This window comes from Psammomys obesus, unplaced genomic scaffold, assembly GCF_907164565.1.
Source record: "Psammomys obesus unplaced genomic scaffold, mPsaObe1.curated_primary_1811, whole genome shotgun sequence".
NCBI lineage: Eukaryota > Metazoa > Chordata > Mammalia > Rodentia > Muridae > Psammomys > Psammomys obesus.
The window spans coordinates 13,223,144-13,249,302 of NW_026596079.1; positions in this window are offsets into that span (position 1 = coordinate 13,223,144).

Consider the following 26,159-nt stretch of genomic DNA (forward strand, 5'->3'; position numbering starts at 1 on the left):
TCTGTTTCTATGCCAAAACCATGAAGATTTTATTACTATTGCTCTGTAGTACAGCCTTGAGGTTAGGGATGGAGATACCTCTAGATGATCTGTTGTTGTACAGGATCGTTATGGAAATTCTGTTTTGTTTTGTTTTTTTTCTCTATATGAAGCTGAAAAATCTTTCTTTCAAGGTATGTAAAGAACTGAGTTAGTATTTTGATGGGAATTGCATTGAATCTGTAGATTGCTTTTGGCAGGATGGCCATTTTCACAATGTTAATCCTACCAATCCATGAGCAAGGGAGATCTTTCCATCTTCTGGTATCTTCTTCAATTTCTTTCTTCAGAGTCTTAAAGTTTTTTTTTTTTTCAAACAAGTCTTTCAATTGCTTGGTTAGAGTCACCCCAAGGTACTTTATGTTATTAGTGGCTATTGTGAAGGGTGCTGTTTTCCTAATTTCTTTCTGGGCCCTTTTGTCTTTGGTATACAGGATGGCTTCTGATTTTTTTTGAGTTGATTTTATATCCTGCCACTTTGCTGAAGGTGTTTATTAGCTGAAGGAGTTCTCTGGTTGAATTATTGGGGTTGCTCATATATACTATCATATCATCTGTGAAGAGTGACACTTTTACCTCTTCCTTTCTGATTTGTTTCCCCTTGATCTCCTTTAGTTGTCTTATTGCTTTAGCTAGAACTTCAAGTATGATGAAGAGATATGGAGAGAGTGGGAAGCCTTGTCTTGTCCTTGATTTCAGTAGGATTGGTTTACGTTTCTCTCCATTGAGTTTGATGTTGACTATAGGCTTGCTGTATATTGTCTTTACCATGTTTAGTTATGTGCCTTTTATCCCTGATCTCTCCAATACTTTAAACATGAATGGATGTTGGATTTTGTCAAATGCTTTTTCGGCATCTAAGGAGATGATCATGTAGTTTTTCTCTTTCAATTTGTTTCTGTGGTAGATTACATTGATGGATTTCCGTATGTTGAACCACTCTTGCATGCCTGGGATGAAGCCTACTTGGTCATGGTGGATAACATCTTTGATGTGTTCTTGGATTCGTTTTGCAAGTATTTTATTGAGCATTTTTGCATCAATGTTCATAAAAAAGCTAGGTCTGAAGTTCTCTTTTTTTGTTGGGTCTATTGTGGTTTAGGTATCAATGTGACTGTGGAGTCACAGAATGAGTTTGGTAATGTTCCTTCTGTTTCTATTTTGTGGAATAGTTTGGAAAAAATTGGAGTTAGCACTTCTTTGAAGGTCTGGCAGAATTCTGCACTGAATCCATCTGTCCCAGGGCTTTTTTTTTTTTTTTTTTTTTGCAAGGGAGACTGTTGATGACTGCTTCTATTTCCTTGGGGGATATAGGACTCTTCAATCTTTCTCCCTTATCTTGGCCTAATTTTGGTAGATGAAATGTATCAAGAAAATTGTCCTTTTTTTTTTTTTTTTTTGTCTACCACTGTTAACTTCCGCTTCCTCCTTCTTTTTTCCCCTCCTTACTTTTGAGGTAGGGTCTTACTATACAGCTCTGACTGGCCTGGAACTGACTATGTAGTCCAGGCTAACCTTGAATGCACAGAAATCTACCTGTATTTTCTTCTCAAGTGAGCTGGGATTACAAGTGTGTGCCACCATGCCTGGCATTTTTTTTAAATGAATCTTAGGGTGAAATCTGTCAATAATCTAATCTCTTTTATTTGGTTATTACTTTCATTTTAAAATGTACACATTTGACACAGCTATTGCACAGAGCTTTGCCCTATATCTTGAAGCAGAGCAAATCTGTCCCATGTGTATTTTGGTTAATGGTGATATTCTTCACTCTTTTTCTAGTAGGATTTTTTCATGTAGGATTTTACACTTTCTTTCTGTTCATCTCTTCTCTCATTCTTACCATATTTCTCTAGTTGGCATTTGGAGAACTCTATCACTACCTCCAAGTTCACCTTTTTGGGGCTCTCTTTTTTATGACTGGAAACAATATTCTAAGAGAATGGCTTAGCATGCACACTACTTCTTTGGAAACATATTCAATACAGGTAATTTTACTGTACCACCAAAGAATGTATTTGAAGGTTTCTTAAGCACCTATTCCTTCTACTTTCTAATGCAGTCAGCCAGGGTGACATATCTTTATCCTTGGAGTGAGGTATACCTTAAAATTCCACTGTTGGCACATATGTGTTAATGTTGTAGTGTTACATAGTTTTTACCTGAGAAAACTCTTGAGTCTTCCTTTAAAGATGATAATTTGTCATGTTCTTGAAGTGTTACAGGTGACGTAGAAAAGATAGAGCCACAAAGCTTGATTTCCAAAGAGCTTCATAGAGCAGGTGAGGAACCCCTTGTAGGAGGCTTTGCAGTGTGTTTCCTAGAGATATATCCTTGGATTACAGCTCCCAGAAGACAAAGAGGATGATAGCATCAAGGAAATTCAGGCATTTCTTCTAGGAAGCAGAGCCTAGTGATTAAAATCACAATTCTTGAATTCAAGTATTGAGCTAATGACTTAATTTTGTATGCTAGACAACGGGAACTTTTTTTATGGTGTTTATGCTTTATTGAAAGTAATCCAAACATTATGCCAAAGGTTACAACAGCAGAGATTCACTCAGAGAGGTAGCAGAGTAACAAGGAAATCATGAAATTTGCAGGTAAATGGTGGGAACTGGAAAGGATCATCCTGAGTGAGATGTTCCAGAAACAGAAAGACACACACGGTATATACTCACTCATATAGACAAATAATATATGATAAACCTACTAAAATCTGTACATCTAAAGAAACTAATCAAGAGGGAGGACTCTGACTAAAATGTTCAATCCCCATCCCAAAAGGCAAAGAGGATGGACATCAGAATAAGAAGAAAACAGGAAACAACCTAGGAACCTGCTACAAAGGGCCTCTGAAAGGCTCTGCTCTGCAGACTATCAAAGCAGATGCTGAGACTTATGGTCAACTGTTGGGCAGAGTGCATGGAATCTTATGTAAGAAGTGGGAAATAATAAGATCTGGAGTGGACAGGAACTCCACAAAGAGAGCAACAGAACCAGAAAATTTTAACACAGGGGTCTTTCCAGAGACTCAGACTCCAACCAAGTACCAGGCATGGAGATAACCTAGAATCCCTGCACAGATGTAGCCCATGGCAGTTCAGTGTCCAAGTGAGTTCCATAGTAATGGGAAGAGGGACTGCCTCTGACATAATCTGATTGGCCTGCTCTTTGATCACCTCCCCCTTAAGGGTGAGCAGCCTTACCAGGCCACAGAAGATGACAATACAGCCACTCCTGATGAGATCTGATAGACTAAGATCAGAAGGAAAGAGGGGGACCTCTCCTATCAGTGGACTTGGGGAGGGGCATGCATGGAGAAGGTGAAGGGAAGTTGGGATTAGGAGGGGAGGAGGGAGGGGCTTATGGGGGGATACAAAGTGAATAAAGTGTAACTAATAAAAGTTAAAAAAAAAGAGTGAGGAATTACTGGAGGAGCCAAGATGGCGGCACCAGGAGAACACTGTGTCTGAGAAGCAGGACAACACACTCCAAGCAGCGACCAGGAGACTGAACTCTGGGCCCTAAAAGAACAGCGATTGATCGTGTTTCCCAGGTGAGGGGAGGCTCCCACGGCGTGGGAAGCGGTCGGGTCCACTCTCGGCTGCCCAGCCAGAACCCGGAAGAGAACCCAGCTAATGCGGGCTTTGGGTCTCCGGGCTGGTGCTGCAAGCCTGCTTGTGCCAATCACTTTCCCAGGCTGATTGGTGGGCACATGGGTGCCTGAGGCTGGGAGTCCCAGTCGCAAAAAAACCCAACGGGGAAGGAAAGTTGACAGACTGGTCACCGATCACCCAGTCTTTCCCTGGAAGGTCTCTCTGACCTCAGCGGGTACCTGCCACCATCACAATTGAGCTCCTGCCGCGCACAGATCTCAGCTGCACGCCCAGCTCAAAATCCCTACTCCCTCTTTTGAGGAGGCAGGAGGCATCCAGCAGAATCTGCCACAGACCACATTGTCTGTACCCCAACCCGAGATCGGGGCTGAGAAAACCCAATCCTTTCGGGCACTCCCCCAAACGCCGCCATAACCCTGCCGCAGTGGAGTGGAAGGATAAAGAGGCACACAGCGGCTTCACAGTGCCTGAACTCCAGTGCTACCTGCCGCTCCTAGCAAACAAACTATAGCTCAGGATCTGGGACTGTGGTCATTCTACACGTCCTGAGATTATCCTGGGTCCAGCGCAATAAGGTCTAGCAGCAAATTCTATCACCGGCGCCCCCTCCCCCCCCGCAGAGAAACGCTGCCAGCTCAGGATCAGACTGAGAAGATCCAACCGCTGCTGGCACTCCCCTGAGAGCACCTCCATAAGCTTGACCTAGCAGAGGAGAAGGTCAGAGGGGAAGGACAGAGAGGCAGCCTGACAAGGACACAGCACCCTCTCTCCAGCGGCCCCTAGCAGAGAAACCCAAGCTCTGGATCTGAAGTCACTCAACCCTACCCGGTACTCTCTTGGGATCAGCAAACATAGATTCTACCGCTAGGCTGCTTCTGGCAGAGAGATCTGGGCCCGGGATCTGGGATTGAGTACACTCACCCTAACTCTTTCCCGTGCCACCCAGGGACCAGTCAACATAACCCCTCCTGGCAGAGGGAAAGGACAAAGAGGCAGCACACAGGAAAGATGGACACCAAGTTCTGCAGCCACAGGGTCACAGAGCTGACTGATAGCCTACCCGTGCACTTCCACAGCAGGACCAAAACAGAGAGTAGTGAGCAAGGGGAACCTCTGTGCATTCCAACTGGTCCTGCAAGAGAGTGAGTGAGCCTTCTAGGGAGAGATTGCCCCAGACCCAGGGCCTCTCCACAGAAGCAACCAGACGAGATCCCTGGCACCCATACTCCTAGTGTGGGCATCAGAGGGATTCTTGGGATAGCGACCCCAACAGTGAAGCCTCTGCCTTGTGGGTCTACCAGGGTAATCCAGGCAAACAATCCCTGGATCTCAGTCAGAACTGCATAATAGTGGCTTGCAGGCCACTGCAATAGTCAGAGAATCCGCGCATGCACACTGCGCCTGCTAAAAGCGCACGCGAATAGTGCCAGCGTCACATTCTTTATTTAGGCAAAACTGAAAACAAAGTGCACACTCCCAAAGCAGTGAACCTCTCTCATCTTCCTGAAAAAACAGTCCAGAAAACAGAAAGAGAGGACCATAGCCCAAACTACAATCTCGAGGAACAACCAGTGAGGATTATAAATAACCAGATGGCTAGAGGCAGACGTAAGAACACTCCCAACAAAAATCAGGACACAATGACCTCACCAGCAACCCACAAAACAATGGACACTTCAATTCACTAGATATACAAGAAAATGTCCTCAAAACTATGTTTCTCCAGCTACTAGAGGCCCATAGAGATGAAATGAACAAAGCCCTCAGAGAAATAACCAAAGAAATCGAGACTAACCAAGAGGAAACAAATCGTGCTCTCAGAGAAATGACCACGAAAATTGAGGCAAACAGAGAAGAAATGCACAAAGCTCTCAAAGAAATGTCCACACAAATGAAGGCAAATAAAGAAGAAATGAACAAAGCTCTCATAGAAATACAGGCAATTATACCCAAAGAAGTAGAGGCGCAATTAGTGATACATAGAGAGGAAACAGACAAAAAAATAGAAGCTATCATTGAAAAGCAGGAGTCCACATTCAAACAGATGAAGGAAATGGTGCAAGACATGAAAACAGAATTAGAATCAATAAAGAAAACACAAATAGAGAAAAACCAGGAGCTGGAGAACATAGAGAAAAGATCAGGCACTACAAAGGTAAGCATCACCAACAGAATACAAGAAATGGAAGAAAGAATCTCAGGAGCCGAAGATACACTTGCAGAAATTGACACGTCTCTCAAAGAAAAAATAAAATCAGAAAAATTCCAAACACAAAACATCCAAGAAATCAAGGACACCATGAAAAGACAAAACCTAAGAATAATAGGAGTAGAAGAAAAAGAAGATATCAGGCTCAAAGGTCTGAAAAATATTTTCAAGAAAATTATAGAAGAAAACTTTCCCAACTTAAAGAAGGAGATGTCCATAAACATACAAGAGGCCTACAGAACACCAAGTAGACTAGACCAGAAAAGAAATTCTTCACGTCACATCATAGTCAAAACACTGAACCTACAAAACAAAGAAAAATTTCTAAAAGCAGCAAGGGAAAAAGGCCAAGTAACATATGAAGGTAGACCTATCAGAATCACACCAGATTTCTCAACAGAAACTATAAAAGCCAGAAGGGCCTTGACAGAAATCATACAGTCCTTAAGGGACCACACATTCCAACCCAGACTACTATACCCAGCAAAACTTTCAATCAACATAGACGGAGAATTCAAGATATTCCAAGACAAAACCAAATTTAAACAATATCTACATAGTAACCCAGCTCTACAGAAGTTACTAGAAGGGAAACTCCAAACCAAAGAAAACAACTACATCGAAGGAAACAGAGGAAATAGATAACTACACAACAAAAAAACCAAAAGAAGACAAGCAATGAAACTCAGTGACACCACCAACACCACATCTAAAATAAGTAACAATTGTTGGTCACTAGCTTCTATCAACATCAACGGACTCAACTCCCCAATTAAAAGACACAGACTAACAGAATGGTTGCGGAAACAGGATCCATCATTCTGTTGCATCCAAGAAACACACCTATGCAACAAAGATAAGCACTACCTCAGAGTAAAGGGCTGGAAAACTGTCTTTCAAGCAAATGGTTCCAGAAAACAAGCGGGAGTAGCCATCCTAATATCTAATAAAATAGACTTTCAACCCAAGTTAATCAAAAAAGATAAGGACGGCCACTATATTCTCATCAAAGGAAAAATCCACCAAGAGGACATCACAATTCTGAATATCTATGCCCCAAATACAAGAGCACCTACATTCGTAAATGAAACAATATTAAAGCTTAAATCACACATTGATCCTAAAACCAAATAGTGGGAGACTTCAACACTCCACTCTCACCAAGGGACAGATCAACTAAACAGAAAACAAATAGGGAAATAAAAACACTTACAGAGACCCTAAATCAAATGGACCTAATAGACATCTACAGATCTTTTCATCCAAACTCAAAAGAGTATACCTTCTTTTCAGCACCATATGGAACGTTCTCCAAAATAGACCATATAGTTGGTCATAAAGAAAGCCTCAACACATACAAAAAGATTGAAATAATCCCTTGTATTCTATCTGACCACCATGGACTTAAGCTGGACCTCAACAACAACAGAAATAACAAACTGCCTACACGTACATGGAAACTGAACAACCTGTTACTCAACGACAGCTGGGTTAAGGAAGAAATAAAGAAAGAAATTAAAGACTTCCTAGAATTCAATGAAAATGAAGGCGCAACATACCCAAATTTATGGGACACACTGAAAGCAGTGCTCAGGGGAAAATTTATAGCACTAAGTGCCTGCAAGAAGAAATTCGTAACAGCACATACAAACAACTTAATGGCCCAACTGAAAACCCTAGAAAAAAAAGAAGCAGATACACCCAAGAGGAGCAGAAGGCTGGAAATAATCAAACTCAGGGCTGAAATCAATCAATTAGAAACAAATAAAACTATTCAAAGAATCAATGAAACAAAAAGCTGGTTCTTTGAGAAAATCAACAAGATAGACAAACCCTTAGTCAAACTAACTAAAAAGCAGAGAGAATCTATCCAAATCAACAAAATCAGAGATGAAAAGGGTGACATAACTACAGACACAGAGGAAATTCAAACAATCATTAGGTCATACTACAAAAGCCTATATGCTACAAAATTTGAAAATCTAAATGAAATGGACAATTTTCTTGATAGATTCCATCTTCCAACATTAAGTCAAGATCAGGTAGAAAGACTGAACAGCCCTATATCCCCCAAGGAAATTGAAGCAGTCATTCACAGTCTCCCCTCCAAAAAAAGCCCTGGGCCAGATGGTTTCAGCGGGGAATTCTACAAGACCTTCAAAGAAGTCTCACACCAATTCTCCTCAAACTATTCCACAAAATAGAAACAGAAGGTACATTACCAAACTCATTCTATGAAGCAACAGTCACCCTGATACCTAAACCACACAAAGACCCAACAAAAAAAGAGAACTTCAGACCTATCTCTCTTATGAACATTGAGGCAAAAATACTCAATAAAATACTTGCAAAATGAATCCAAGAACACATCAAAGATATCATCCACCACGACCAAGTAGGCTTCATCCCAGGCATGCAAGGATGGTTCAACATACGGAAATCCATCAATGTAATCCACCACATAACAAACTGAAGGAGAAAAACCACATGATCATCTCCTTAGATGCTGAAAAAGCATTTGACAAAGTCCAACACCCATTCATGTTTAAAGTCTTGGAGAGATCAGGAATACAAGGCACATATCTAAACATAGTAAAAGCAATATACAGCAAGCCTATTGCCAACATCAAACTCAATGGAGAGAAACTTAAATCAATCCCACTGAAATCAGGGACAAGACAAGGCTGCCCACTCTCTCCCTACCTCTTCAACATAGTACTTGAAGTCCTAGCCAGAGCAATAAGACAACTAAAGGAGATCAAGGGGATACAAATCGGAAAGAAAGAGGTCAAAATGTCACTTTTCGCAGATGATATGATAGTATATATGAGCAACCTCAAAAATTCAACCAGAGAACTCATCCAGTTGATAAACACCTTCAGCAAAGTGGCAGGATACAAAATCAACTCAAAAAAATCAGAAGCCCTACTGTATACCAAAGATAAAAGGGCCGAGAAAGAAATTAGGGAAACAACACCCTTCACTATAGCCACTAACCACATAAAGTACCTTGGGGTGACACTAACCAAGCAAGTAAAAGACCTGTTTGAGAAAAACTTCAAGTCTCTGAAGAAAGAAATTGAAGAAGATCTCAGAAGATGGAAAGATCTCCCATGCTCATGGATTGGTAGGATTAACATTGTGAAAATGGCCATCCTGCCAAAAGCAATCTACAGATTCAATGCAATTCCCATCAAAATACCAACTCAATTCTTTACAGACCTTGAAAAAAAGATTCTCAGCTTCATATGGAGAAACAAAAAACCCAGAATCTCCAAAACAATCCTGTACAACAACAGATCATCTGGAGGTATCTCCATCCCCGATCTCAAATTGTACTACAAAGCAATAGTAATAAAATCTGCATGGTATTGGCATAAAAACAGAAAGGAGGATCAATGGAACCACATAGAAGATCCAGAAATAAACCCACACACCTATGAATACTCGATATTTGACAAAGAAGCCAAAACCATTCAATGGAAAAAAGACAGCATCTTCAACAAATGGTGCTGGTCCAACTGGATGTCCACATGCAGAAAAATGAAAATAGATCTCTATTTATCACCCTGCACAAAACTAAAGTCCAAGTGGATCAAAGACCTCAACATAAAACCAGATATTCTAAATCTGTTAGAAGAAAAAGTGGGGAACAGCCTAGAACTCATTGGCACAGGAGACAACTTCCTGAACAGAACACTTACAGCACAGGCTCTAAGAGCAACAATCAATAAATGGGACCTCATGAAACTGAAAAGCTTCTGTAAAGCAAAGGACACTGTCATCAAAACAAAACGCCTGCCTACAGATTGGGAAAGAATCTTCACTAACCCTTTATCTGACAGAGGACTAATATCGAGTATATACAAAGAACTAAAGAAGCTGAAAAGCAGCAAACCAAGTAATCCACTTAAAAAATGGGGAACAGAGCTAAACAGAGAATTCTCTGTAGAGGAATATCGAATGGCAGAGAAACACTTAAAGAAATGCTCATCCTCATTAGCCATCAGGGAAATGCTAATCAAAACGACCCTGAGATATCACCTTACACCCATCAGAATGGCCAAAATGAAAAACTCAAGGGACAACACATGCTGGAGAGGTTGTGGAGAAAGGGGAATCCTCCTCCACTGCTGGTGGGAATGTAAACTTGTACAACCACTCTGGAAATCTATCTGGCGCTTTCTAAGACAATTAGGAATAGTGCTTCCTCAAGACCCAGCTATACCACTGCTAGGTATATACCCAAAGTTTGCTCAAGTACACAAAAGGGATATTTGCTCAACCATGTTTATAGCAGCTTTATTTGTAATAGCCAGAACCTGGAAACCACCCAGATGTCCATCAACGGAGGAATGGATACAGAAATTGTGGTATTTTTACACAATGGATACTACTCAGCAATCAAAAAGGAGGAAATCATGAAATTTGCAGGGAAATGGTGGGACCTAGAAAATATCATCCTGAGTGAAATATCCCAGAAGGAGAAAGACAAACATGGTATATACTCACTTATATAGACCTATAAGAAATAATAAACATAATGAAATCTGTACACCTTAAAAAGATAATCAAGAGAGTGGACATGGGGTAAGATGATTAATCCTCGTTTAGAATGACAGATGGGATGTGCATTGAACGTATAACAGGAGTCTACTGAGTGCATTTGAAAGACTCTAACTAGCAGTGTTTTCAAAGCAAAGACTCATGACCAAACCTTTGGCAGAGTACAGGGAATCATAAGAAAGAAGGGGAATTAGTCTGATGAGGAAAGGATAGGAGCTCCACAAGGACCAAAGATATCTGGGCACAGGGTCTTTTCTGAGACTGACATGCAACCAAGGACCATGTATGAATGTAACCTAGAACTTCTGCTCAGATGTAGCCTGTGGTAGCTCAGTAACCAATTGGTTTCCCATAGTGAGGGGAACAAGGACTATTTCTAACAGGAACTCAATGACTGGCTCTTTGGCCTCCCCACCCCCCAAGGGAGGAGCAGTCCTGTTAGGCCACAGAGGAGAGCTTTGCAGCCAGTCCTGAAGATACCTGATAAAACAGGATCAGATGAATGGGGAGGAGGTCCCCCCTATCAGTGGACTTGGCAAGGGGCACGGTGGAGAGGAGGGAGGGAGGGAGGGACTGGGAGGGAATGAGGGATCGGGACATGGCTGGGGTACAGAGTTAATAAAATGTAACTGATAAGAAAAAAATAAAATACAAAAAAAAAAGAAAAAAAAAGAGTGAATACAAAAATAGGATCCATTATTCTGCTGCATTCAAGAAACACTCCTCAGCAACAGAGATAGACATTACCTCAGAGTAAAGGGCTGGAAAAAAGGTTTCCCAAGCAAACAGACCCAAGAAATAAGCAGAAGTAGCAATTTGCATATCTAATAAATTAGAGTTTCGAGGGAAAGTAATCAAAAGACATGAGGACAAGCACTGCATACTCATCAAAGGAAAAAAATCCACCAAGATGACATCTAAATTCTGAATATCTATGCCCCAAATTCAAGGGCACTGACATTCATAAAAGAAATACTACTAAAGCTTCAATCAGACATTGAACCCCACACATTAATAGTGGAAAACTTCAATGCCCCCAACTCAGCAATAGATAGGTCAACCAGACAGGAACTAAACAGGGTAATAATGAAACTAACTGACATCATAAATCAAATGGACCTAACAGATATCTACAAAACATTTCACCCAAACACAAAAGAATATACCTTCTTCTTAGCATCACATGGATCATTCTCCAAAACTGACCATATACTTGGTCACAAAGCAAGCCTCAACAGATTGTATGTTATCAGACAACCATGGATTAAAGCTGGAACTCAACAACAACAGAAATGACAGAAAGCCTACAAACTTATAGAAACTGAAGCTCTTTACTCAATGACCACTGAGTCAGAGATGAAATAAAAAAATTAAAGACTTTCTGAAATTCAATAAAAATGAATGCACAATATACCCAAACTTATGGACACAATGAATGCAGTGCTAAGAGAAAAGTTCATAGCACTAAGTGCCTTCATAAAGTAACTAGAGAAATCACATACTAGCAACTTAACAGCTCATCTGAAATCTCTAGAACAAAAAGAAGCAAGCACACCAAAAAGGAATAGACAGAAGGAAATAATCAAACACATGACTGAAATCAATAACTTGGAAACAAAGAGAACAATAGAAAAATCAACAAAACTAAATGCTGGTTCTTTTGGTTGAGAAAATCAACAAGATAATCAAACTTTTAGCCAAACTAGTTAAACACCAGAGAAATAATATCCAAATCAACAAAATCAGAAACAAAAATTGGAGCATAATAACAGATATTAAGGATATCCAAAATATCATTCGGTCTTACTTCAAAAGACTATACTCCACAAAACTGGAAAATCTAAATGAAAAAGACAATTTTCTCAACAGATTACATTTACCAAAGTTAAATCAAGATCAGGCTAACAAATGTGACCAACTATCTCATTGTCCTGCCATCGTGCCTTCTCTGTGGTGATAGTACACTCTCAAACTACAAGCCAAAACAGATTCTTTCTCCTCTAAGTTGCTTTCTGCCAACTTTTTTTAAATTGTAATGAAAATGCTCTGTCATCCAGGTCAACTCTTACATTTTCACCCTGCCAACTCCTGGATGCAAGGAATTCATTACTTACTCTTTGTAACTATGAATAGGAAACTACTGACTTTCCCAAAGAAAGGAAAAATTATGAGAAAACTGGAAAGAAAGAGTGGGTCACCTTTGTGAGTTTAAAATTGTACTTGCTCACTTCTGTGAGTGTTGGCTAAGGACTGCACTTTGGTATCCCCTCATATAGCATAAGAGCATAAGGAAGGTCAGCAGAGCAGTGCTTCTAAACTCAAAGAGAACTTAAGTCACTGTAAAATGAAGTCTGAGATTCTGCCTTTCTAGCAACTCTAAAGGAAAATTGATTTGCTTGTATGAGCACTAAATTTCTAGTAACTGAGTACTGAGTAGTTCTTGCAAATTCATTGTTTTATAGTAATTTCCTCCAAATTGAATCATTCCATTAAGTCAGTAAGACTCAGGAAGTAAATAACCCACAAGTCTCAGGAGATTCCTGAAATTTACAGATGTGTAAGACTGCCTTTCCAAAGTTAAGAAAACAGTGACTGCTGAGGAGAGGAGTCTTTCTAACCCACCATGCTGCCAGAAAGTCAGAGTGATCTGTGGCTGTAATTTTGGTGAGGTATCATCCAGTCTGGGATGAGCTTTGTTATGGCTGCCTTTGATGCTGTAAGTAATCTTTTACCCATACCTGTGTAAATAACTGACCCCCAAAAATGCATTGATTTACCAAAAAAAAAAAAAAAAAAAAAAAAAACCTCAGGAAATAGAAACAGTCACTAAAATCTCCCAACCAAAAAATGCCTAGGGCCAAATAATTTTAGCATAGAATTGTACCAGACTTTCAAAGAAGAGCTAATACCAATACTTTTTAAATGATTCCACAAAATAGAAACAGGAAAAATATTGCCAGACTCATTCTATGAGGCTATAGTCACCCTCATACCTAAACAACACAAAGATGCACACAAGAAAGAAAATTTCAGACCAGTTTCTGTTATATATAATATTTATTTATTTATTATATATTATATACATATATAATATTATATATTATATATACATATAAAATATATATGTCTATATAAATATATATAAATATAAATATTATATACATATAAATAAATATATACATTTATATAAATATAAATGAATATATAAATATATATATATATATATATATATATATATATATATATATAAACATTTTGTTTTAGTCCCAGGTGTGGGATATGGGACTAACTCAGATGGTCCACAGCATCAGACTGTTTGCCTCATGGGGACTCTGAGCAGAGCCCTTTGCCAGCTGCAGATAGTTTGAATCGGAGGACTCTGGAGAGAGAATAAATGCCAGAGTCCAGAGATTGGAGGAGGAGAAAGAATTAGGCTGATCCTAGTTGCTGCTGTGAGACAAGTTGAAGATCTCTTGAAACAAAGAATGGACTAGCTCCATGGAACCCAGTGATCCTGACTGGCAGGAAACAGTTAAGAAAGGACTAACCCTTTCTCTCTACTACCTGGTGATGGGATTATGGATGGAATTGGAGTGGAGTATGAAGAAAGATATAAGAAATGTAAATAAAAGAGTTTTTAAAAACTATGCTAACAAATGGCACCCAGATATTGTGATTAAAATAATGAGTAATGATGTACAGGAAACAGTAGGGTACAGAGAGATGAAAATACCATTTCAGGATGTGAGCATAAGGTTTACTACAGCTGCTACCACTGTTTTCATTCCTGCTTTACTCCCAGAGGGGATTCTCTGGTTTTGTATCATTGCAGCGTTGGCAATTCAACTAGACAATTAGCGTGTAGAGGTTGGAATGCTTGGAAAGCAAAAAGCTCATTGGTAAAGAAAGATTACCTGGTAACTAAGAGCCAGAATTCTCCCTAATTGCCAACCAGCCCTGCTTGCACATTTTCAGTATCACTTCCTGTGGCCACTGAGAGGGCTCCGGAGCCAGGAGGAGCAGAAGGCTGTACAGGTTGAAAGGTCATACTTCAACCAAGGACCATGCATGGATATAAACTAGAACCCCTCACAGATTTAGTCCATGGCAGCTCAGTCTCCAAATAGGTTCCCTATTAATGGGAACAGGGACTGTCTCTGATATGAACTGATAGGCTGGCTCTTTGATCACCTCCCCCTGAGGCGGGAGCAGCCTTACCAGGCCACAGAGGAAGACAATGCAGCCAGTTCTGATAGCCTAGAGGGAAGAGGAGGAGGACCTCCATTATTAGTGGACTTGGAGAGGGGTATGGGAGATGAGGGAGGGAAGGTGGGTTTGGGAAGGAATCAGGGAAGTGGTAATAGCTAGGGTACAAAGTGAATAAACTGCAATTAACATAAAAATAAATAAAAATAATAAAAGAAAAAAAGGCTAAAGGCAAAAAAAAAATCCTGTTTTAAGAAAAGAAGTTCATCTTAAGCAAACTGAGCTTCTAGAAGAGCAGCCTCAGGTTAAGAGATTAATAGCATTAGCTTTCCCAGTAGCTGCCAAAAGTTTTAGATACTGAAATGTTCAATGCTGCCTCAAAGCTTAAAATGGCCAGTTTGGGGGAGGCGGGGCAAGATGGCAGCGCCGGGAGGACTCTCATTTTGAGGAGCAGCACAGCAGGATTGGCACAGTGACCAGCAATCAGAACTCGCGGCCATAAAACACAAGTGGTTGTGTTTCTCAGGTGAGAGGATACCCCACGGTGGGGGATTCGATCAGCTTTAACTCACCCGGCAAAACCGCGGAAGAGATCCCCGTTCCGCCAGGCGCTTGGTCGCCAGCCCAGAGCTACCCGCCAGCGCGATCTGGTCACGGTCCCAGACTGAACTGTGGGCCCACAACACCATAGACTGGATTTCCCAGTCGAGAGATAACCCCACGGAGCAGGAAACAATTGGGACCGACCCCAGGTTACCCAGACATCCCCTGGAAAAGACTCAGGTTCCGCGGGTGCCCCAGGAGCCAGCCCGGACCCAGAGCCGGGAGGGACAAAGGCGCCTGCCTTCACAGAGCCCTGCCTGCGCGCGTGATTCGCCGCCTCAGATAGAATTGTGGGCACCAGGGCAACAGGGCACCAGACTGCGTGTCTCTGGCAGGAGAAAACCCCCAGCGGAGGGGGTCAGCAGCTCTAACGCTTAGGACACCCAGCACCAAAACACTTCCTGGACTCACGCAGACCCTAGTGCAGGCAGAAGCGCTGTGCTCTGCCGCCATTGTTGCGTTCCCCTGGGGCACTGGGACACACAGCTGCATCCTCGGACCTGCAGGAGCCAAAGAGCCATTACAGCAGCCCTCAGATACTGTGCCAGGGATCGGCCAGTTGTCCCTGGCTGGACTGCCAAAACTGTAGGAATCCCTGATCCTTCAGGGGGGCTGCACCCACAGCGTCTGGACCAGAGTGGTGCCTACAGCCGCCATCCCAGACAGAGACACACAGCTTCTGGTCCAGAGTGAGGCACGCAGCCTCCAGACCAGAACAGTGCCCCCAGGCGCCAACTCAACCTAGGTGCACATTCTCCAGGTCCAGAGCAGAGCAATCAGCCTTTGGCCCAGAGACTTGCTGAGTGCACCTCCCACTTTCTCAGACAGAACTGAGCGCCCCAGGATAACAGACTGAGTGTCCCTGTTGGGAGAAAACCCCATAGCTAGGGAATCAGCAGTTTCTTCAAGAGGACTGTACATGGAAATTTAGTGAGCAGCAGCACACTAAATTTATAACAAGAAACCCAGCAGTGGGGCAGCTGTCTTGAGAAATTTTATGGGTAAGAGGAGATCCCCCCCTGCCTAACATAGACCACAGCTACTACTCAGGGCTATAAACCTGAGGTGAGCAGGGGCATCTCCGGAGAAACACTGGCCATACAGTGACCAGAACCAAAAAGCAGAGAAGGACTCCTTCAGGAAAAATCATCTTCCGGCCAAGGGGATACTCCCTACCTCAGGACTCCAGGAAGCACAGAAACTAACAGCCAAAACCTAAATCAGCCCAATGGGTAGAGGTCAGCGTAAAGGCTCAACCAACAAAAGACAGAGCAATATGGCATCTCCAGAACCCAGCCATCCAGGGGCAAACAGCCCTGAACAATGCAGCATAATAGAAAATCAAGAAGATGACCTTACATCTATGTTGATGAAGAGAATAATAGAGGAAACAGATAAAATATGTAAAGAATTAGAGGAAGATAAAACCAAACAGATCATGGCTATCCGTAAAGAAATGGAGGAAGATAAAGACAAACAAATTAGGGCCATCCGTGAAGAAATACGGGAAGATGCAGCCAAAGAGCTTGTGGCCTTCAGAGAAGAAATAATTAAATCACTGAAAGAAATCAAAGAGACAGAGTTGAAGGAACTAAAAGAAAAAGAGGAAAATACAAGCAGACAGGTGAAGGAAGTAAACAAAACAACTCAAGACCTGAAGATAGAACTAGAAAAATTAAAGAAAACACAAATGGAGGAAATAATGGAGAGGAAGAATTTAGGGAAGAAAACAGGAACTACAGAGGTAAGCATAACCAACAGAATACAAGAAATGGAAGAAAGAATCTCAGGTGTAGAAGATACAATGGAAGAAATCGATGTATCTGTCAAAGAAAATGTTAAATCCAAAAAATTCCTGACACAGACCGTCCAAGAAATCCAAGACAATATGAAAAGACAAAACCTAAGAATAATAGGAATAGAGGAAAAAGAAGACTCCCTTCTCCAAGGCCCAGAAAATATTTTCAACAAAATCATTGAAGAAAATTTCCCCAAGTTAAAGGAGAAGCCAATAAGGATACATGAGGCCTACAGAACACCCAACAAATTTGACCAGAAAAGAAAATCCTCCCGCCACATAATAATCAAAACAGGAAGTATACAGAACAAAGAAAAAATACTAAAAGCTGCAAGGGAAAAAGGCCAAGTAACATATAATGGCAAACCCATTAGAATCACACCTGACTTTTCAACAGAAACTATGAAAGCCAGAAGGGCCTGGACAGATATCATGCAGACCCTAAGAGAACACAGATGTCAAACCAGGCTACTATACCCTGCAAAACTTTCAGTCCTCATAGACGGAGAAAACAAGATATTCAATGACAAAAACAAATTTCAACAATACCTACACACAAATCCAGCATTACAGAAGACACTGGAAGGGAAAATACAACCCAAGAAAATTAGCTTCTGTCAAGAAAACACAGGAAATAATTAACCTTACTACAGCAAAACAAAAAGCAACCAAGCACACAAACTTATGAACACAGCCAACATCAAAATCAAAGGATCTAACAGCCACTGGTCATTAATCTCTCTCAACATCAATGGACTCAACTCTCCAGTAAAAAGACACAGATTTACAGAATGGATACTTAAACAAAACCCAGCAATCTGTTGCATACAAGAAACACTAAAAGAAAAGACACAAAGATAGACCTAAGACACAAAGATAGACATTACCTGAGGGTAAAAGGTTGGAAGATGACTTTCCAAGCAAATGGACCCAAGAAAGAAGCAGGAGTAGCCATTCTAATATCTGATAAAATAGACTTTCAACCAAAATTAATAAAAAGAGATGAGGAAGGACACTTCATACTCATCAAGGGAAAATTCCACCAGGAAGACATCACAATCCTGAACATCTATGCCCCAAATACAAGAGCATCCACATTTGTAAAAGAAACATTGATAAAATTTAAACCACATATAGATCCCCACACATTAATAGTGGGAGACTTCAACACCCCACTCTCAACAAAGGGCAGGTCAACAAAACAGAAATTAAACAAAGAAAAAATATCTCTGACAGAGGTCATAAATCAAATGGACCTCACAGACATCTACAGAACTTTACACCCAAACACAAAAGAATTTACCTTCTTCTCAGCACCTCATGGAACCTTCTCCAAAATAGACCATATAGTTGGTCACAAAGCAAGCCTCAACAGATACAAGAAGACTGAAATAATCCCTTGTATCCTGTCTGATCACCATGGAATAAAGCTGGACTTCAACAACAACAGAAATAGCAAAAAGCCTACACACACATGGAAACTGAACAACTTGTTACTAAATGACAGCTGGGTCAGGGAAGAAATAAAGAAAGAAATTAAAGCCTTTCTAGAACTCAATGAAAATGAAGACACAACATACCCTAACTTGTGGGACACAATGAAAGCAGTGCTAAGAGGAAAGTTCATAGCACTAAGTGCCTTCAAGAAGAAATTCGAGACAGCTCATTCAAGCAACTTAATGGCCCACTTAAAAACCCTAGAAAAAGAAGAAGCAGACACACCAAAAAGGAGTAGACGGCTGGAAATAATCAAAATCAGGGCTGAAATCAATCAATTAGAAACAAATAAAACAATTCAAAGAATCAATGAAACCAAGAGCTGGTTCTTTGAGAAAATCAACAAGATAGACAAACCCTTAGCCAAGCTAACTAAAAGGCAGAGAGACACCACCCAAATCAACAAAATCAGAAATGAAAGGGGGGACATAACTACAGACACTGAGGAAATCCAAACAATCATTAGGACTTACTTCAAAAGTCTATATGCCACAAAATTTGAAAATCTAAATGAAATGGACAATTTTCTTGATCGATTTGACTCACCAAAGCTGAATCAGGACCAGGTAAATCAACTAAATAGTCCTATATCCCCCAAAGAAATAGAAGCAGTCATCAAAAGTCTCCCATCCAAAAAAATCCCAGGACCAGATGGCTTCAGTGCAGAATTCTACCAGACCTTCAAAGAAGAGCTAACTCCAATTCTCTTCAAACTATTCCACAAAATAGAACCAGAAGGAACATTACCAAATTCATTTTATGAAGCCACAATCACCTTGGTACCTAAACCTCACAAAGACTCAACAAAGAAAGAGAATTTCAGGCCAATCTCCCTTATGAACATTGATGCAAAAATACTTAACAAAATACTTGCAAACCGGATCCAAGAACACATCAAAGATATTATCCACTATGACCAATTAGGCTTCATCCCAGGTATGCAGGGGTGGTTCAATATACGGAAATCCATCAATGTGATCCACCATATTAACAAACTGAAAGAAAAAAAACACATGATAATCTCCCTAGATGCTGAAAAAGCATTTGACAAAATCCAACATCCATTCATGTTTAAAGTACTGGAGAGATCAGGGATACAAGGCACATATCTAAACATAGTAAAGGCGATATACAGCAAGCCTATAGCCAACATCAAAATGAACGAAGAGAAACTTAAAGCAATCCCTCTGAAATCAGGGACAAGACAAGGCTGCCCACTGTCTCCATATCTCTTCAACATAGTGCTGGAAGTCCTTGCTAGAGCAATAAGACAGTCGAAGGAGATCAAGGGGATACAGATGGGAAAGGAAGAAGTCAAATTATCACTATTTGCAGATGATATGATAGTATATATGAGTGACCCCAAAAACTCTACCAGGGAACTCCTACAGCTGATAAACACCTTCAGCAAAGTGGCCAGATATAAAATTAACTCAAAAAAATCAGTAGCACTCCTGTATACAAAAGACAAAAGGTCTGAGAAAGAAATTAGAGAAACAACACCATTCACAATAGCCACAAATGACATAAAGTACCTTGGCGTAACCCTAACCAAGCAAGTCAAAGACTTGTATGAAAAAAATTTCAAGTCTCTGAAGAAAGAATTAGAGGAAGATATGAGAAGATGGAAAGATCTCCCATGCTCATGGCTTGGCAGGATTAACATAGTAAAAATGGCCATCTTACCAAAAGCAATCTACAGATTTAATGCAGTTCCCATCAAATTGCCAACACAATTCTTTACAGACCTGGAAAGAAAAATTCTCAACTTCGTATGGAATAACAAGAAACCGAGAATTGCTAAAACAATCCTCTACAATAAAAGATCTTCTGGAGATATCTCCATCCTTGATCTCAAGCTGTACTATAGAGCAACAGTTATAAAAACTGCGTGGTACTGGCATAGAAACAGAATGGTGGATCAATGGAATCGAACAGAAGACCCAGAAATAAACCCACACACTTACGGACACCTGATTTTTGACAAAGATGCCAAAACCATACAATGGAAAAAAGATAGCATCTTTAACAAATGGTGCTGGTCCAACTGGATGTCTACATGTAGAAAAATTCAAATAGATCTATACTTATCACCCTGCACAAAACTGAAGTCCAAGTGGATCAAAGACCTCAACATAAAACCAGACACATTAAATCGGCTAGAAAAAAAAGTGGGGAATACCCTAGAACTCATTGGTACAGGAGAAAACTTCCTGAACAGAACACCAACAGCACAGGCTCTAAGAGCAACAATCAATAAATGGGACCTCATGAAATTGAAAAGCTTCTGTAAAGCAAAGGACACCGTCATCAAAACAAAGCGACTGCCTACAGATTGGGAAAGAATCATCACCAACCCTCTATCTGACAGAGGACTCATATCCAATATATATAAAGAACTAAACAAGCTGAAAAGCAACAAACCAAGTAATCCACTTAAAAAATGGGGAACAGAGCTAAAGAGAGAATTCTCTGCAGAGAAATATCGAAAGGCAGAGAAGCACTTAAAGAAATGCTCAACCTCATTAGCCATTAGGGAAATGCAAATCAAAACAACCCTGAGATTTCACCTTACACCCATCAGAATGGCCAAGATGAAAATCTCAAGGGACAACACATGCTGGAGAGGTTGTGGAGAAAGGGGAACCCTTCTCCACTGCTGGTGGGAATGTAAACTGGTACAACCACTCTGGAAATCAATCTGGCGCTTTCTCAGACAACTAGGAATAGCGCTTCCTCAAGATCCAGCCATACCACTCCTAGGCATATACCCAAAAGAGGCGCAAGTACACAACAAGGACATTTGTTCAACCATGTTTGTAGAAGCTTTATTTGTAATAGCCAGAAGCTGGAAACAACCCAGATGCCCCTCAACTGAAGAATGGATGCAGAAACTGTGGTACATCTATACAATGGAGTATTACTCAGCAATGAAAAATAAGGAAATCATGAAATTTGCAGGTAAATGGTGGGACCTGGAAAGGATCATCCTGAGTGAGTTGACCCAGAAGCAAAAAGACACTCACGGTATATACTCACTCATATAAACATACAATATAGAATAAACCCACTAAAAGCTGTACATCTAAACAAACTAAGCAAAAGAGAGGACCCTAACTAAAATGTTCAATCCCCATCCTGAAAGGCAAAGAGGATGTATATCAGAAGAAAACGAAAATAGGAAACAACCTCAGAACCTGCTACAGAGGGCCTCTGAAAGCCAGAAGAAAACAGGAAACAACCTTGAAACCTGCCACCGAGGGCCTCTGAAAGCTTCTGCAGTATAGACTGTCAAAGCAGATGCTGAGCCTGATGGCCAACTGATGGGCAGAGTGAATGGAATTTTATGTAAGAAGTGGGAAATAGTAAGAGCTGGAGGGAACGGGAACTCCACAAGCAGAGCAACAGAACAAGATAATTTGAACACAGGGAACTTCCCAGAGACTCATACTCCAACCAAGGACTATTTGTGGAGATGACCTGGAACCCCTGCATAGGTGTAGCCCATGGCAGTTCAGTGTCCAAGTGGGTTCCATAGTAATGGGAAGAGGGACTGCCTCTGACATAATCTGATTGGCCTGCTCGTTGATCACTTCCCCCTGAGGGGGGAGCAGCCTTACCAGGCCACAGTAGAGGACAATGCAGCCACTTTTGATGAGAACTGATAGACTAAGATCAGAAAAAAGGAGAGGAGGACCTCCCCTATCAGTGGACTTGGGGAGTGGCATGCATGCAGAAAGGGGAGGGAGGGTGGGATCGGCAGGGGAGGAGGGAGGGGCTCATGGGGGGATACAAAATGAATAAAGTGTAATTAATAAAAAAAAATAAAAGATTAAAAAAAAAGGCCAGTTTGTTAACTCAGAAATATGGTAGGTTCTGCCAGAGAAGCGAATGAGCCATTTCGGGCAGCACTGGATTCTCTGCAAGAACATCTGTGTAACTTCTGGCCATTAGGATCCTAGCCTGAGGCTCAACAGCAAAAAGTAGAAGTTGATCCAGAGAATAGTAGCAGTAAGTCATCACGTTATAAAAGAAAGGGTTTGGTTCCTTGATTATCTTCTTTTAAGAAAGCAAGTTTTCGTTTATATTTAAAGAAAAGCCTTAAAAAAAAAAAGAAAGGGGGGAAATGTTGTGGATATAAACATGTTTTGTTTTGGTCCCAGGTGTGGGATGTGGGAATGATTCAGATGGTCCATAGCAGCAGACTATTTGCCTCATGCAAGCTCTGAGAGGAGCTCTTTACCAGCTGCAGATAGTTCTAATCTGAGGATGCTGGGGAAAGAATAAATGCCAGAGCTCAGAGATTGGATGAGGAGGAAGAATAAGGCTGCTCCTGCTTCCCCTTTGCTTCTCCTAGTTACTGTTTTGAAACAAGAAGATGGAAATCTATTGAAACAAGGACTGTTCTGGCTCCAAGGAATCCAAGGACTGTGACCAGTAGGAAAAAGCTAAGAAAGAACTGTGCCCCTTTTCCCACTAACCCTTTCTCTCTCCTACTTCATGCTGGGGTGTTGGAAGAGATCAGGGTAAAGGGAAAAAAAAAGATATAAGAAACGTAAATAAAAAAGTTTAAAAGAAAGTACGCCAACAAATTTCCTTATGAAATAAAAAATACTCAATAAAATACTCACAAACTGAATCTAACAACACATCAAAAACTTGATCCACCATAACCAAGTAGGCTTTATCCCACATATGCACAAATGGTTCATCATACAAAAATCCAACAATGTAATCCACCATATAAACAAACTGAAAGAAAAAAGCCACACAATCATCTCATTAGATGCTGAAAAAGCCTTTGACAAAGTCCATCATCCCTTCATGGTAAAAGTATTGGAGAGATAAGGTGTGCAAGGCTCACACCTAAACATAATAAAGTCGATATACAGCAAGACAATAGCCAACATCAGATTGGCTAAGATCAAAAACTCAAGAGACAACACATGCTGGAGAGGTTGTGGAGAAAGGGGAACCCTCCTCCACTGCTGGTGGGAATGTAAACTTGTACAACCACTCTGGAAAACAATCTGGCACTTTCTTAGACAACTAGGAATAGTGCTTCTTCAAGATCCAGCCATACCACTCCTAGGCATATATCCAAAAGATTCTCAAGTACACAATAAGGACATTTGCTCAACCATGTTTGTAGCAGCCTTATTTGTAATAGACAAAAGCTGGAAACAGCCCAGATGCCTCTCAGTGGAGGAATGGATGCACAAATTGTGGTATATCTACACAATGGAGTATTACTCAGCAATAAAAAACAAGGAAATCTTGAAATTTGCAGGTAAATGGTGGGATCTGGAAAAGATCATCCTGATTGAGCTATCCCAGAAGCAGAAAGATGCACATGGTATATACTCACTCATATAGACATAGAATACAGGATAAACCTACTAAAATCTGTATACCTAAAGAAAGTAATCAAGAGGGAGGACTCTTGATAAAATGCTCAATTTCTATCCAGAAATTCAAAGAGGCTGGACATCAGAAGAAGGAGCAAAGAGGGAACAAGGCAGGAGCCTGACACAGAGGACCTCTGAAAAGCTCTGCCCTGCAGACTATCAATGCAGATGCTGAGACTTATGGGCAACCTTTGGGCAGAGTGCAGGGAATCTTAGGAAAGAAGTGGGAAACAGTAAGATCTGGAGAGGACAGGAACTTCACAAGGAGAGCAACAGAAACAAAAAATCTGAGCACAGGGGTCTTTCCTGAGACTGATATTCCAACCAAGGACTATGCATGGAGATAACTTAAGACCTCTGCACAGATGTAGCCCATGGCAGTTCAGTATCCAAGTGGGTTCCATTGTAACAAGAACAGGGACTGTCTCTGACATGAGCTGATTGGCCTGCTCTTTAATTACCTCCCCTTGAGGGGGAAGCAGCATTACCAGGCCACAGAAGAAGACAATGCAGTCACTCCTGATGAGACCTAATTGACTAGGATCAGAAAGAAGGAAAAGAAGACCTCCCTTATCAGTGGACTTGGGGAGGGGCATGCATTCAGAGGGTGGAGGAAGGGAGGGATTGGGATGGAAGGAGGGAGGGAAGGGGGGGGATACAAAGTGAGTAAAGTGTAACTAATAAAGAAAAAAAATGGGGGTACATAGTAACAAGACTTCCAGGCTTCTGTTTCTTTAGATGTCCCAATTTTCCTATATTTCTCTATAATGTTTAATATTTTTCTTCTTTATCATCCAGAATATTCATCCATCATTAGTACCCAAAGAAAATGGAAACTTTTTTTCACAGAAAGATAATGGTAATACCCAAATTGATTCTTACTGTTCTAAATGAAACAAAAAAGTATTCACCAGCACAGTAAATGTATAAGCTGTGATACATCCATAGAATAAAATGGCATATGTCTACAGAAAAGATTAAATTTAAGATTATTTTCCTACGGTTTTTGTGTGTTAGGATATCCAGGATGTGTTATAGTAGGGTAATTGGGTTCTGGTAGTGCTTTATGGTTCTTGATTTTTTTTGAGTGTGTTCTTACACTGTCTTTTAGCCATCTATTTGCCCCTGGTGTTGGCAGTCTTAGACAGCTCTGGTAGTCCTTGCTGGCTGTCACCTTTGGTAGTAGCTGATGTCTGCTGCCTCTGAGATTGCAGGCAGAGCTGGGACTCAGAAACTTGTGCATGTAGGTAATGCAATAGGTCTCACCACTGCTGGCAGTCCCTGATGGCTGCCAACTCCACTGGTAGACTCCAATGGTTCCCTCATCTGGCACTGTAGGCAGAGCTGACACCCAGGAAGTAGCACCTAGGGTTTGGGGTATACCTAACCTCCACTGGAAGTCTCCAATTGATGCTGTCTCTGGGGCCACAGGCAGAGCTGGTGCTCAAGAGTCGATGTGGAGGTCATGGAACAGACCTCACTACTACTAGTAGTCTCCAATGGCTGCCACAGAAGGCTTGCGGCCGACCTCAGCTCTGCTGATAGTCTTTAATTGCTGCTGAAATCTAAGACCACAGGCAGATCTGGCATCCAGGAACTGGATGTGAAAGCCATCGAATAGACCTCTCTCAAAATACTTGTAATTTGTCCTACTTCCAATGTCCATCCCATTTGTCTTTCTAAGTGAATATTGATCATCTTACCCCGGGTCTTCCTTCATGTTTAGCTTCTTTAGGTGTACAGATTTAGTATGTTTATCCTGTCTTATATATCTAGTATCTACTCATTAGTGAGTATATACTGTGTGTGTCTTTCTGCTTCTGGGATGCCTCACTCAGGATGATCTTTTCTAGATCCCACCATTTGCCTGCAAATTTCATGATTTCCTTGTTTTTAATTGCATAGCCCATGGCAGCTCAGTATCCTCCTGGGTTTTCCTAGTAAGGGGAACAGGGACTGTCTCATACATGAACTCAGTGGCTGGCTCTTTGATCTGCCCCTACCCCCCCAGGGAGGAACAGCCTTGCTAGGCCTCAGAGAAAGACAATGCAGCCAGCCCTGATGAGACCTGATAAACTAGGGTCAGATAGAAATGGAGAGGGACCTCCTCTATCAGTGGACTTAGAGAGGGGCAGAAGGAGATGAGGGAGGGTGGGTGGGGCTTGGGAGGGAATGAGAAGGGGGCTACAGCTTGGATACAAAGTGAATAAACT